We start from the raw sequence: 12,037 nt of genomic DNA, 5'->3' as shown, positions 1-12,037 counted from the left end.
GGAGAGGGAGTTAGAAACATCGATGAGAGAGACATCTATCAGCTGCCTCCTGCACATCCCCACAACCAAGGTATATGTCCTTGACTGGAATCGAACCTGGGACCCTTCAGTCCGCAGGCCGATGCTCCATCCACTGAGCCAAACCAGTCAGGGCAGTATGTTTCTTGAAAAGTTGATACACACTGTTGGGAATGCAGAGAAGTTAGATATATAACACTGCTTGCTACCCACAGTGGTGGGTTTTTAGGTGATTTAAATTAACACAGAAGAATATAACACTTATGTGGCCAACATTTTAACAAAGGAGACAGTAAATTAATTTATTTTGAGCAATATAAATTCCCACAAGACGCAGGTGTGCTCTCACCATTTGAGAGAAAATGAAACTCACTGTGTGAGAAAACAGAAAACCTCAGTTAACTGAGGCGGCCCAGCAATGGGAAGCACGAGGCATTTGGGGAAACGCTCCATCTGTAACATTTCCTCACTCAGGCTGTGGTGTCAGAACTGAATGAAGGATAACACAACAGTGGATGAAATAGCAGAACAGAATAAAATGTTCCTTCCATGATTGGCAGGCCTTGCTGTGACGATTACAGATGCCTATCTTATGCCTAAATTATTTGGACCTTTGTCAAGGAGGCGCCACACCAGGTCTTCTTCTTCTTCTTCTTTTTTTAAAAATATATTTTATTGAATTTTTAGAGAAAGGGAGAGGGATAGAGAGTTAGAAACATCAATGAAAGAGAAGCATCGATCAGCTGCCTCATGCACACCCCCTACTGGGGATGTGCCCGCAACCAAGGTACATGCCCTTGAATGGAACCGAACCCGAGACCCTTGAGTCTGCAGGCTGATGTGCTATCCACTGAGCCAAACCGGTCAGGGCCACACCAGGTCTTCCATGCATCTGGCCCATGTGTTTGAAGCTGGTGCTCTGTGAATTCTTTATCCTGACTCAGAGCCAACAGACCTCACTGCCTGTGTGGCTTGACTTGGAGACTGATGGGCTTCTCCCTAGCATGCATTGCAGCAATAGGGGTGGTAAGTGCCCCCAGGTGTGTAAAGCTCCTTCCACACTCATCAAAGAAACAGGCCTCTCCCTCTGTGTCAGTGCAGATGGGTCTTCAAATTTCTCTCCTGGAGGAAGCCTTTGCCGCTTTCAGGACACCTGAAGGGCTTTTGTCCACTGTGCGTGGACAAATGAACCTTCAAACTTCCCTGAACACGGTAGCTCTTGTCAGACACTGGGAGGGCTTCTCACCACTCTGAACTCGAATGAAAAATACTTAAACAAGCCAAAACCAGTTTGGCTCAGTGGATAGAGCGTCGGCCTGCAGACTGAAGGGTCCCAGGTTCGATTCTGGCCAAGGGCATGTACCGTGGTTATATACTGAGGGGTGCCTTCCACCCAGCACTCATGACAGTCTGTCTAAAATCCAGCCTGCTGCTGGGGCAGACCCGAGAACCCGGCTGCACCTCTGCCGGAGGAAGGCCCCTCGGCCAGGCCTGGCTGGCAGCTCTGCACCCCCAACTCTGGCTCCTTGTGGGAATTAAAACATACAAATTGGAAAAATAAATAAATAAAATAAAAGCATGTCTAAAAAATAAATTTCATTAAAAAGTAAATAAAGAAATATATTTTGAAATAATTATAGATATACAGGTAGTTAAAAGATAGTCCAGAAAAGTTCCCTATACCATTCACCAATGGTTACATGACATTATTATAGTACATAGAAATCATAAAATTGATATTGGTGTAGTGTGTGTATAATTCTAAGCGATTTCATCACATGTGATTTCCCCCCTTCTGCACCTGGTCTTTTTCACCCTGTTAACAGGACTTTCCCAGAGCAAAGCTTTAAATTTTGATGACATCCCCTGTATCATTGTTTTCTTTTATAGATAGTGCTTTTTAAATATATATATATATATATATTTTTTTAATTTATTTCAGAGGGGGAGAGATACAGAAACATCAATGATGAGAGAGAATCATCGATCAGCTGCCTCTTATATGCTCCTACACTGGGGATCAAGCATGTGCTTGACCAGGAATCAAACCATGACCTCTTGGTTCAAAAGTCAACACTAAACCACTGAACCCAGGCATAAATTGTGATTTTGGTGCCACTTCTAACAACTTTTCGTCAAGACCTAGGTCTCAAAGATTTTTTTCCTGTGTCACATTCTATAGATTTTATACCTTAACATTTTACATTTGTATATGACATTTAAAATTCCTTTTGTTGTTCATCCTCATCTAAGGATATTTTCCCCACTGATTTTGAGAGAGAGAGAGACAGAATGAGAGAAACATCAATGAGAGAGACTCACCGATTGGCTGCCTCCTGCACACGCCCAACCCGGGCAGGGATCAAGCCTGCAACCAAGGCATGTGTCCTTGACCGGAAGGGAACCCGCAGCCCTTCAGTTCTTGGGCCAATGCACTAATCACTGAGCAACTGGCGAGGGCATGGGTGTGACATTTTTTGAAGGAAAACTGGATGTTCACATTTTGTGTGTACTCTCCTGATTTTCCTCTCTTGGCAAAGAAATTCACGATTTTAATTAACAAGGGTTGGTTCAGGAAGCAAATGGACAAACAAAAGAACACATCTACAAACCATGACTGACTCATGGACCATTAAGCTACAATCTTTGGTACAGAGCAACTACAGGAACACTCTTCCTGAATGTTCCAAGGACAGAAGAAAGGAAACTTATCATTTAACCTTTGAAAAATTTCATTTTTAGTCCTTTCAGATTCTATACTACAAATGTAGATGACTGCTTACCAAGGAACACGCTGGACATCTCTCTAGACAGGTAGGACTATTCCCAAGCGCATTAAAAAAGGCTGGTCACCAATGCTACCCAATGAACTCTCCCATAAAGGAATCTAGCAGACCTCACAACGAGGGCCGTTTGACACGGAGTTTTGGAGAGCAAGGTTGCAGAGATAAAATCCATCATCAAAACTATTACAAGCCCCTGGAGCTTAAGAATCAGCTTGTATAACTAACAGTTTTAAACCTGGTGTTGTTTTTATAAGGTGGAACTTTCATTTTTTTTTTTAATCTTTTTTTTTATATAAGGTGGAACTTTCAAAGAAATTCCTCTACGGCTTTCTTGCACTGCAGCGATCTGATTTCCACCTGCAAGTATCTTCTGTGAACCAATTCACAATCAGCACAGAGCTGCTCCAGAGAAAAGTAAAATCAACCACAAAATGCTTCTTTCTCCTTGCCTAGCACAAATAACCCAATAGCCAAGAAAATAGCGTAAGTTGAGCTTTTGCTAAAGAACTACCACAAACTACCAAACTTCAGGGAAAAGGGAAATAATTCAGGTTCTGAGCCGTTTATAAAAGGAAGACTAACTGAAGAGACACAGCTTGAAGAAATTGGAACACAATTTGTACCTGCCGAGGGGTGTTGGGGGAGGAGGAAGTGGAAGAAAATGCATTGTATTAGCGAGACTTCTGGCTATGAAACCTCATGGGGGTACAGGGAAAACTTGCATACTTAGGCAGTTTACACTTAATTGAACACACACAGTTTCCTGTATTAAGTTCGGGATATGCCTTTCAAACTCTAAAACCAGAATCTAATTTTAGCATTAAAACACTAGAGTACTCGAGGTAAATGACTTAGGATAACCAAACTGCTTTCATATCCTCTGTCCTTTCCTAAGAGGCGGCCTCAGGCCTTCCTTTCCACCTTTTCTCATTCGCTAATGAAGACAGACTTCTTTCTTTTCTTTTTTAAACATGCTAGGGTTTAGGTGATATATTTTTAAATACATTTTATTGGTTTTTAAAAATATATATTTTATTGATTTTTTACAGAGAGGAAGAGAGAGGGACAGAGAGTTAGAAACACCAATGAGAGAGAGAATCATAGATCAGCTGCCTCTTGCACAACCCCCACTGGGGATATGCCTGCAACCAAGGTACATGCCCTTGACCGAAATCGAACCCAGGACCTTTCAGTCCACAGGCTGACGCTCTATCCATTGAGCCAAACCGGTTTCCGCTATTGATTTTTTTTTTTTTTTTTTTTTTTTTACAGAGAGGAAGGAAGAGGGATAGAGTTAGAAACATCAATGAGAGAAACATTGATCAGCTGCCTCTGCAACCAAGGTGCATGTCCTTGACTGGAATCGAACCCACGACCCTTCAGTCCTCAGGCCCACGCTCTATCCACTGAGCCCAACTGGTCAGGGCAAGACATACTCCTTTGAGATCACCTTCCCAAGCAGAGGAACCACGATGTTCAAAGAGGAATAAAAGGGCGGGAAAGCGTGTCCTAAGCGGTCGGCAGGCGTTTCCCCAGGTGGCCCCTCCTCCCGGCGAGCGCACATCCCGGCCGGAAAACCGCGCCTCCGGGGCGGGGCTCCCCCGCCTCCCTCCCCGGACGCGGGCGGGACCGGAGAACAGCCAGGGCCGCCACCTCCGCAGGCGCCCTTACCGGAGCGGGGTGTGCCAGAGCCCTTTGCGGCTCCGCCCGGCTCCGGCCCCAGACCGAGAACACGGGCCGACCCCATCGGGCCTGCTCCCGCTCCGCCCCGGCGCGGTGCACGCTGGGACTTGAGGCCGCCGGGCCCCGGATGCTCGGGTCCAACAGCGCCCCCTGCGGCCGGGAGGAGCGAGCGCTGCTGCAGGAGCCCAGCCTGGCTGCCGGGGTAGCCGCCGCCTGTCGGGACGGATCCTGGCACTGTCTTGGGGGCTCAAGGGCGATAGAGACCAATGAGAACCGAAAGAGCTGGAGAGGGACGAAGACAGGGATGGAAATGCACAGTCAGCTGGAAATGGGTGGAAAGGGGACAGGGACGGGACACTTCTTTGAGACAGAGACAGAGGTCACTTTTCAATTCCCAGGGAGGATGGAGGTCTGGTTCCTCCCGAAAAAATCGACCCCCAGGAATCAGATTGCTAGGGTGGTCAGACATCAGGGGGCATTAACAAGCAGGTCTCATGTTGTCATTTTCTCATATTTTTCTTTTTTAAAAAATATTTTAATTGATTTTAGAGAGGAAGGGAAAAGGAGGGAGGGAGGGAGGGAGGGAGGGAGGGAGGGAGGGAGGGAGGGAGGGAGGGAGGGAGGGAGAGAGAGAGAGAGAGGGAGAGAGAGAGAGAGAGAGAGAGAGAGAGAGAGAGAGAGAGAGAGAGAGAAAATATCAATGGTGAGAGAGAATCATTGATCGGCTGCCTCCTGCACACCCCACACTGGGGATTGAGACCACAACCAGGCATGTGCCTTGAGTGGGAATCCAACAGTGACCTTCTGGTTCATAGGTCTATGCTCAATCACCGAGCCATGCCAACTGGGCTCATGTGCTTTTTCTATATCAATATATATTTATTACAATGTAGTTTCAACAAATAAACTTTAAGGGGACACATTCAGTTTCATATGACCCAGGGAAGGGTTTCTTAAACACAACCCCCAAATCAAAACTTTTTATAAGAGTCTGGTCATGATGGCTCAGTGGTTGAGCATCAACCTATGAATGAGGAGGTCACCATTCAATTCCCAGTTGAGGCCAATCCTCAGTCAGGGGCAGGCAGGAGGCACACAATCTATGATTCTCTCTCATCATTGATGTTTCTATCTCTCCCTCTCTGAAATCAATAAAAATATGCATTTTTAAAAACTTATGATTCATTTGATATCAACATTTAATTTTTCATCTGACAAAAAAATTCCTTAAACAAGAGACTATGGGTTATGAAAAACTGAAGCTCAAATGCCTTAAAGAGATGCAGAGTTTGGAGGAGAGGTGGGGGAGGTTGTCTTGGTCTCTTCAAAGTAATCTCAACTGAAAAACAGGTGAAGAACAACAATCTACTCCTTGATCGTGAAGCGTCAGCTTGCCTCTGGGCTTCCTCTTCTGCCCAACATACCAAGCCAGGTACAGACTTCATTGTCCTCAAATGTAACCTTCAGTGGCCTTCCAAGCTGATGCCAACCAGGACTGATGCCTTTTTTGGGGAAAAGAATGGTTATGGCGTAAGAATTGCCAGTACAGTTGAGCAGGACTAGCAGCTCTCTGTTGAGTCAGAATTGACAGCGCATATATGAGTGGCAGTGTAAAGAACTTGTTAACTATATACCATAATTAATAAGAGGGGGTATAGCTCAGGGGTAGAGCATTTGACTGCAGATCAAGAGGTCCCCGGTTCAAATCCGGGTGCCCCCTTCAAGAATCCCTTTTCCTCCTGGAGCTAAATTGACAAAATCAGTTCTATGCAGGCCATACTCTAGTCCCCTTACAGGAGGAGGCTGGCTAGAGCCTATGAAATGGTACCTTTACATGGCTGTCCCTTTTTATTTAGGGTGCAGGTAGGTACTGGGCAGGGCCTTCAAGACCAAGTCTAAGACCAAATTCATTGCCAATACCCTCGTTGAGGGTATGTCTCCTGGGACCAATTTCAGTATCATCCAGGGCTCAGTCAAGAGACAAAAACCAAGCCAGTTATTTTAACAGAATTTAATATCATTGTTAACCAGTATAACAATTTCCTGTAGCTTCTGTAGCAAAGTACCACAACATGGGTGGCATAAACAACAAATTTATTGTCTCACAGTTCTGGACACCAGAATCTGAAATCAAGGTGTCAGACTGGCTGTGCTCTCTCTCTCTGAAGGCTCTTTAGGTCTTTCCTTGTCTCTTTCCAGCTTCTGGTGTTTGCTGGCAATCCTCAGCCTTCCTTAGCTTGTAGATGCTTCAACAGCCTGGTTTACACAGGCTCCAACCCAGCATCCCAGAGCAGAGCACAGAAAGGTGGACATGGAGCCTGGGGACTGTCATTTGTTCATCTCTCCCAGCAGTTAAAGGGCTGACTGTTATGGAGATTCGGGCCTGGGGATAGGTCAGCATTGCGCAGAGAGCTCTGATCTGTAGCCAGTCAATTGTGTTCTCTCTTTGAGGTGCTCCGTGCTTGGTCAGGCCATGAGGCATTTTGAGTCTGTTTTCAGATGCTCTGCACAAAGACTACTATGTAGATGTGAGTGTGGATCCTTCCAGCTGTCAGGGAGGGCTCCCATATTACTGCTCTCCTCTAGGGACTGAAGGTGGAGAGGTTGTGGAGCTGTGGGAGGAGGGAACCTGTTGCTTCTACTAATGTGGAAAGGTGAGTTAGCATAAAGCAGGTCTGGCAACTTAGCCAAGCTATGTGGACGGAGTGTCTGGACAGAAGCTCTGGGTGTGGCCACACAGGGAAAGGGTGTTTATTGGGCATCACTGGTATGGCAGGGGGTATAGCTCAGGGGTAGAGCATTTGACTGCAGATCAAGAGGTCCCCAGTTCAAATCTGGGTGCCCCCTAGCATTTTAGTCTCTATGGTCATAAAGGAGTTCCAGTTTCCTCTCTTCTTTCTGAATCTGATCTCTAGTCTTCCTGCAAAGAGTGAAGAAACTGAGGAGGCCCTTCCCGCCCAGAGCAGGGCAGCTCTGCTCAGATGTGTTTATCCCACTGCTCTGATCTTCCCACTGTCCCCTGCTCTCTAATATGAACTTGATCTCCTGGCTGAGGTTGAGGACTCTGACCTTTGCAAGTAGCCAGAGAGAAGCCTGGGATCACTTACAAAAGAACAATAATTGGACTGCTGATCAATTTCTCAATAGTTGCAAGGAAGCCATAAGATAGTGCAATGACACATTCCATATGTTGAGAAGAAATAACAGTCAGCTCTGAATTCTATTCCCAGCTAAACTATCCTTCAAGAACAGGCCAAAGCTGAGAGTTTACCACCTACAAATTCTCACTAAAGTAAAATTTAAACATACTTCAGAGAAAAGAAAAATGATCCCAGGTGGGAGGTCTAAGATACAAGAAGGAAGCTCAACCAAGGAAATTGTAATATATATCTAAAAATCTGGCCAGTGTGACTCAGTGATTCATGGTCTGGTCACATATCCAGATTGTGGGTTTAATGGGAGGCAATACATCGATGACTCTTTCTCTCTCTCTCTCAAATCAATTAAAAATTATTGACCATGTAACATAATGTCTAATTTATAGTTTTTTAAAATATAGAACTAAAATACTCAGGCTTCTCTCTGGCTACTTGCAAAGGTCAGAGTCCTCAACCTCAGCCAGGAGAGGAAACTGGAACTCCTTTATGACCATTGAGACTAAAATGCTAGGGGGCACCCAGATTTGAACTGGGGACCTCTTGATCTGCAGTCAAATGCTCTACCCCTGAGCTATACCCCCTGCCATACCAGTGATGCCCAATAAACACCCTTTCCCTGTGTGGCCACACCCAGAGCTTCTGTCCAGACACTCCGTCCACATAGCTTGGCTGAGTTGCCAGACCTGCTTTATGCTAACTCACCTTTCCACATTAGAAGAAACAACAGGTTCCCTCCTCCCACAGCTCCACAACCTCTCCACCTCATCCCTAGAGGAGAGCAGTAATATGGGGAGCCCTCCCTGACAGCTGGAAGGATCCACACTCACATCTACATAGTAGTTTTTGTGCAGAGCATCTAAAAACAGACTCAAAATGCCTCATGGCCTGACCAAGCACGGAGCACTTCAAAGAGAGAACACACTTGACTGGCTACACAGATCAGAGCTCTCTGCCCAATGCTCACCCCACCCCGGGCCTGAATCTCCATACAGTCAACCCTTTAACTGCTGAGACTTCCTGGTCATAGGATGATGCTCAACCACTGAGCAATACTGGGCTGGGATTAGTTCCCTAAAATGCTTTCAAGTTTACTCTGAAATTTTCCAGCCTGGCTTTTAGCTCCTTGAACACAGCAAAATTGTTATTTTACAGTGTGTTTTCAGTAGTTCTAATATAAAAAGTTCCACCTGGCCAGTGTGGCTCAGTGGTTGAGCATTGACCTATGGTGGTTCTCTCTCACCATTGATGTTTCTCTCTCTCTGAAATCAATAGAAATAAAAATTAAAAAAAAGTTTCCTGTTTAGATCTGTGGTCTATTGTTTCTATTGATTTTCATGGATGGTTTTTTCTTCCCTGTGTACATAGTGATCTTTGGCTATGCATTAAACATTTGATTCAAAACTTTATTTGTAGAATCTTAGGCTGGGTAAAGATAATATAATCCTTCATTCTTGTTGTTGTTTTTTCAGTTACCCGTGGACACTAGCAGTCAAGATACTTCAATATAACTTCAACTTTTTGGGCCATTCAGATGACACAAAGACCAGCTACAAATTCTTATAGTGGCTGATTTCTCTCAGTTCACCCTACTCCACAGGGTGCTAGCCCAAAGCCAGAGAGAGTTTCACCAGTGTCCCTACTCGAGGTGACCCTGAATTCTGACTTCTCCCCTCCAAATTCCTGAGAGGCTTCCAAAAGTTCCACCGACTGAACACCACCCTCAGGCACAAAGCGGGCTCGGGTGTGGAACTTTAACTTCCTGTCTCCCAACCTTTCCACCCCGTATTTCCTGTCTAGCTAGCTAGCTCTTTGATGTTTTTAACGAGATGTTTAAAATATTTTCCCAGCTTATGATTTGTCGTTGTAGGAAATATTGCTTCAAATGACCTTGTTCACTAAGGAACATGGAGACTCTTTTGCAGGATTCTTTATACCATTTATATGTCTTCAATATATTGTTTGAATTAAAAAATCATTATATAAAGTAGGCAATTTCACCAAGGAAATACTAACCTAGAGTAAAAAAGAAAAAGTGGTAGGAGAAAAAGGAAGTGGATGAGAGAGTCAGGTGGTCAAGTCTGTGGTAGTGACAACTCCCCTGAGAAATTTCCAGAAAGAGGACAGAACCTTTATTTTTAAAAATTATGTTTTGCCTAAACCGGTTTGGTTCAGTGGATGGAGCGTTGGTCTGTGGACTGGGGGGTCCCAGGTTCGATTCCAGTCAAGGGCATGTACCTTGGTTGTGGGCACATCCCCAGTAGGGGGTGTGCAAGAGGCAGCTGATTGATGATTCTCTCTCATCGATGTTTCTAGCTCTCTATCCCTCTCTGTAAAAAAACAATAAAATATATATTTTTAAAAATGATGTTTTTATTGATTTCAGAGGGAGGAGAGATAGAAACATCAATGATTAGGGAACCGTTGAATGGCTACCTCCTGCATGCCCCCTACCAGGGATGGAGCCCACAATCTGGGCATATGCCCTGACCTGGAATCAAACCGTGACTTCCTGGTTCATGGGCTGACACTCATCACTGAGCAACTCTGGCAGGGCTACAGCCTTGACTTTTGAAATGGTTATTAAACCCTTATAGTCACCACTGGTAAGTAGGAAGATGTATTTCCATACTTCACAAGTGGTATCAACAAAAATAAGGGATCAGCCTTCTTTCAGGAGGTTGAGGAAATGAAGGTACTAATGAAAAAAAGGGAAATTCCTTACACAAGCCATGAAGGACCAGCATCCGGGTCCTGGTGGTTTGGGCTCACTTCATCAGTCTCTTCAGTTTGATGTGATCACAGTAGGTGGTCAGGGGAGGACACATGGAGCTGGTGCCAATCCAAATCCTAAATTTTACCACATTTAATAGTCCAATGTGAAAAGAAAAGGCAGAAATTTCAGCACCAGCTTGAGTAACTAAAGTGGTCAAAGAAATAGGGGGCACCTGGATTTGAACCAGGGACCTCTTGATCTGCAGTCAAATGCTCTACCACTGAGCTATACCCCCACTTACATATAATCTTTCATTAGCACCTTTTCACCTGTGACACTGCATTCAGGATAGCTGCCTGCCTGCAGGTCACTGATTTTCTGCATGTCCCAGAGCATGGCAAGTCCCTCACTGAGTCCACTGTCTAGTCTTCAGCGCTCATCTTCCTCTGGTTGTGGCAATGGCACCAGCCTTTACACCTGGAAAGGCCATTTGAGACTACACTAGTGTTTCTACCGAAACCAGCACATACTTATCAGAACGATCATGGTGAGTTCCAGGACCTCACTGAACCTCACACTCAGTGGAGGGAGAGCCTTCTCCCTATTCTAAGGTCTCAAGAAGGGTGCTCATTGGTCCACTCGTTCAGTCAGTCACTCACTCAACAAACGCAGAACATGTGAGGTACCAGGTCCTGTCAACCATATTGAGGGCTTAAAACATTGTCCTGTTCCAATAGGAAACAAAATCATGAACCAAAGACTTTGCACAGGAGTGGCAGGAGCCCGAGAAGAGAGCCGCGGGAGAAGGAATGAGGTGCTCCTCTGCCTGGGGAGTCAGACAGGGCTTCCTGGGGGCGACGGACAAGGAGGGGTTTGCCAGAAGCAGCTGGTGAGGATTGCAGGCCAAGGGAGGAAGAACAACAAAGGGAAAAGCTCAGGAAGGCTTCAGGTGATGTCACTCATGTGTGCTCATTGACCCGGGGACCATTTTGGCTTCCTGCTAAGGCAGGAGTGGGACTTGGCCATTGTCACACAGCATGACAAGCCATAACCTCCTTTGATTAATTCTCACAGCCACCCTAGTGTTGTCTGATTCTAGCGCAGTTTTGGCCGGAACAGAACCCAGGCCCAGGGAGCACCGGAGCACAATACGGGCCCTAGAACAGGGCAGTCAATATGGGGAATGAGGGGTCGCAGGGGGCCAGGGGCCAATATGGGTCACAAGAGCAATCGTTTGCTTCTTTATTTAGCACTTCACACTAAAAATGAGTTGAGGAAGGGGGCACCCGGACTTGAACCGGGGACCTCTTGATCTGCAGTCAAATGCTCTACCGCTGAGCTATACCCCCAAGCCTGCTTATGAACCTTAATTATACCTCTTCAACTGTGCACCTGACTCCTACCTCTGGCCTCCTACAGTCCAGCTTCTGGGAGCAGGCAGCCTGCCCTATGACACCCTGGCTCTGTCATCACTCGCTCGCTGGTCCACCTCTAAACACCTGCTGACCACCTTCCATGTACCAGACTCATCCTTCTGCTTCTGTTTTTTTCTTCTCTCTCTGGCCCCACTTTCCTGTGCCTTCCAGTTCTGTTGGCCCTACAGTGGGCAGTCATTGCTTCCCAGCCTAAGAGAGCCCTCGTCCCCTCTGGCCTCTCCTACTAGCCACTCGGGGGCAGTA

General features: G+C 45.8%; 1 protein-coding gene and 5 non-coding genes across 6 annotated transcripts in view; 3 read left to right on the top strand and 3 right to left on the bottom strand.

The window, feature by feature from the left end:
• The window catches only part of ANLN (anillin actin binding protein), a 50,516-nt gene extending 49,927 nt beyond the window's left edge, over positions 1-589 (top strand). The window contains exon 26 of the transcript XR_006741006.1: positions 579-589. The gene's annotated coding sequence lies outside the window, so the exon portion shown is untranslated. The remainder of the gene's footprint in view (positions 1-578) is intronic.
• A 5,546-nt stretch (positions 590-6,135) lies between these two features.
• Positions 6,136-6,207, top strand: TRNAC-GCA. Its single transcript has one exon. It is a non-coding gene; the product is annotated as a tRNA-Cys (tRNA).
• A 1,055-nt stretch (positions 6,208-7,262) lies between these two features.
• Positions 7,263-7,334, top strand: TRNAC-GCA. Its single transcript has one exon. It is a non-coding gene; the product is annotated as a tRNA-Cys (tRNA).
• An 820-nt stretch (positions 7,335-8,154) lies between these two features.
• On the bottom strand, positions 8,155-8,226 carry TRNAC-GCA. Its single transcript has one exon. It is a non-coding gene; the product is annotated as a tRNA-Cys (tRNA).
• Positions 8,227-10,581: 2,355 nt separating this feature from the next.
• On the bottom strand, positions 10,582-10,653 carry TRNAC-GCA. The gene has a single exon. It is a non-coding gene; the product is annotated as a tRNA-Cys (tRNA).
• A 982-nt stretch (positions 10,654-11,635) lies between these two features.
• On the bottom strand, positions 11,636-11,707 carry TRNAC-GCA. The gene has a single exon. It is a non-coding gene; the product is annotated as a tRNA-Cys (tRNA).
• Positions 11,708-12,037: the final 330 nt, after the last annotated feature.

Source organism: Pipistrellus kuhlii, unplaced genomic scaffold (assembly GCF_014108245.1).
Source record: "Pipistrellus kuhlii isolate mPipKuh1 unplaced genomic scaffold, mPipKuh1.p scaffold_m20_p_10, whole genome shotgun sequence".
Taxonomy (NCBI): Eukaryota; Metazoa; Chordata; class Mammalia; order Chiroptera; family Vespertilionidae; genus Pipistrellus; species Pipistrellus kuhlii.
The sequence above is the reverse complement of the archived record's forward strand: the minus strand, read 5'-3'. Positions and strand labels throughout refer to the sequence as shown.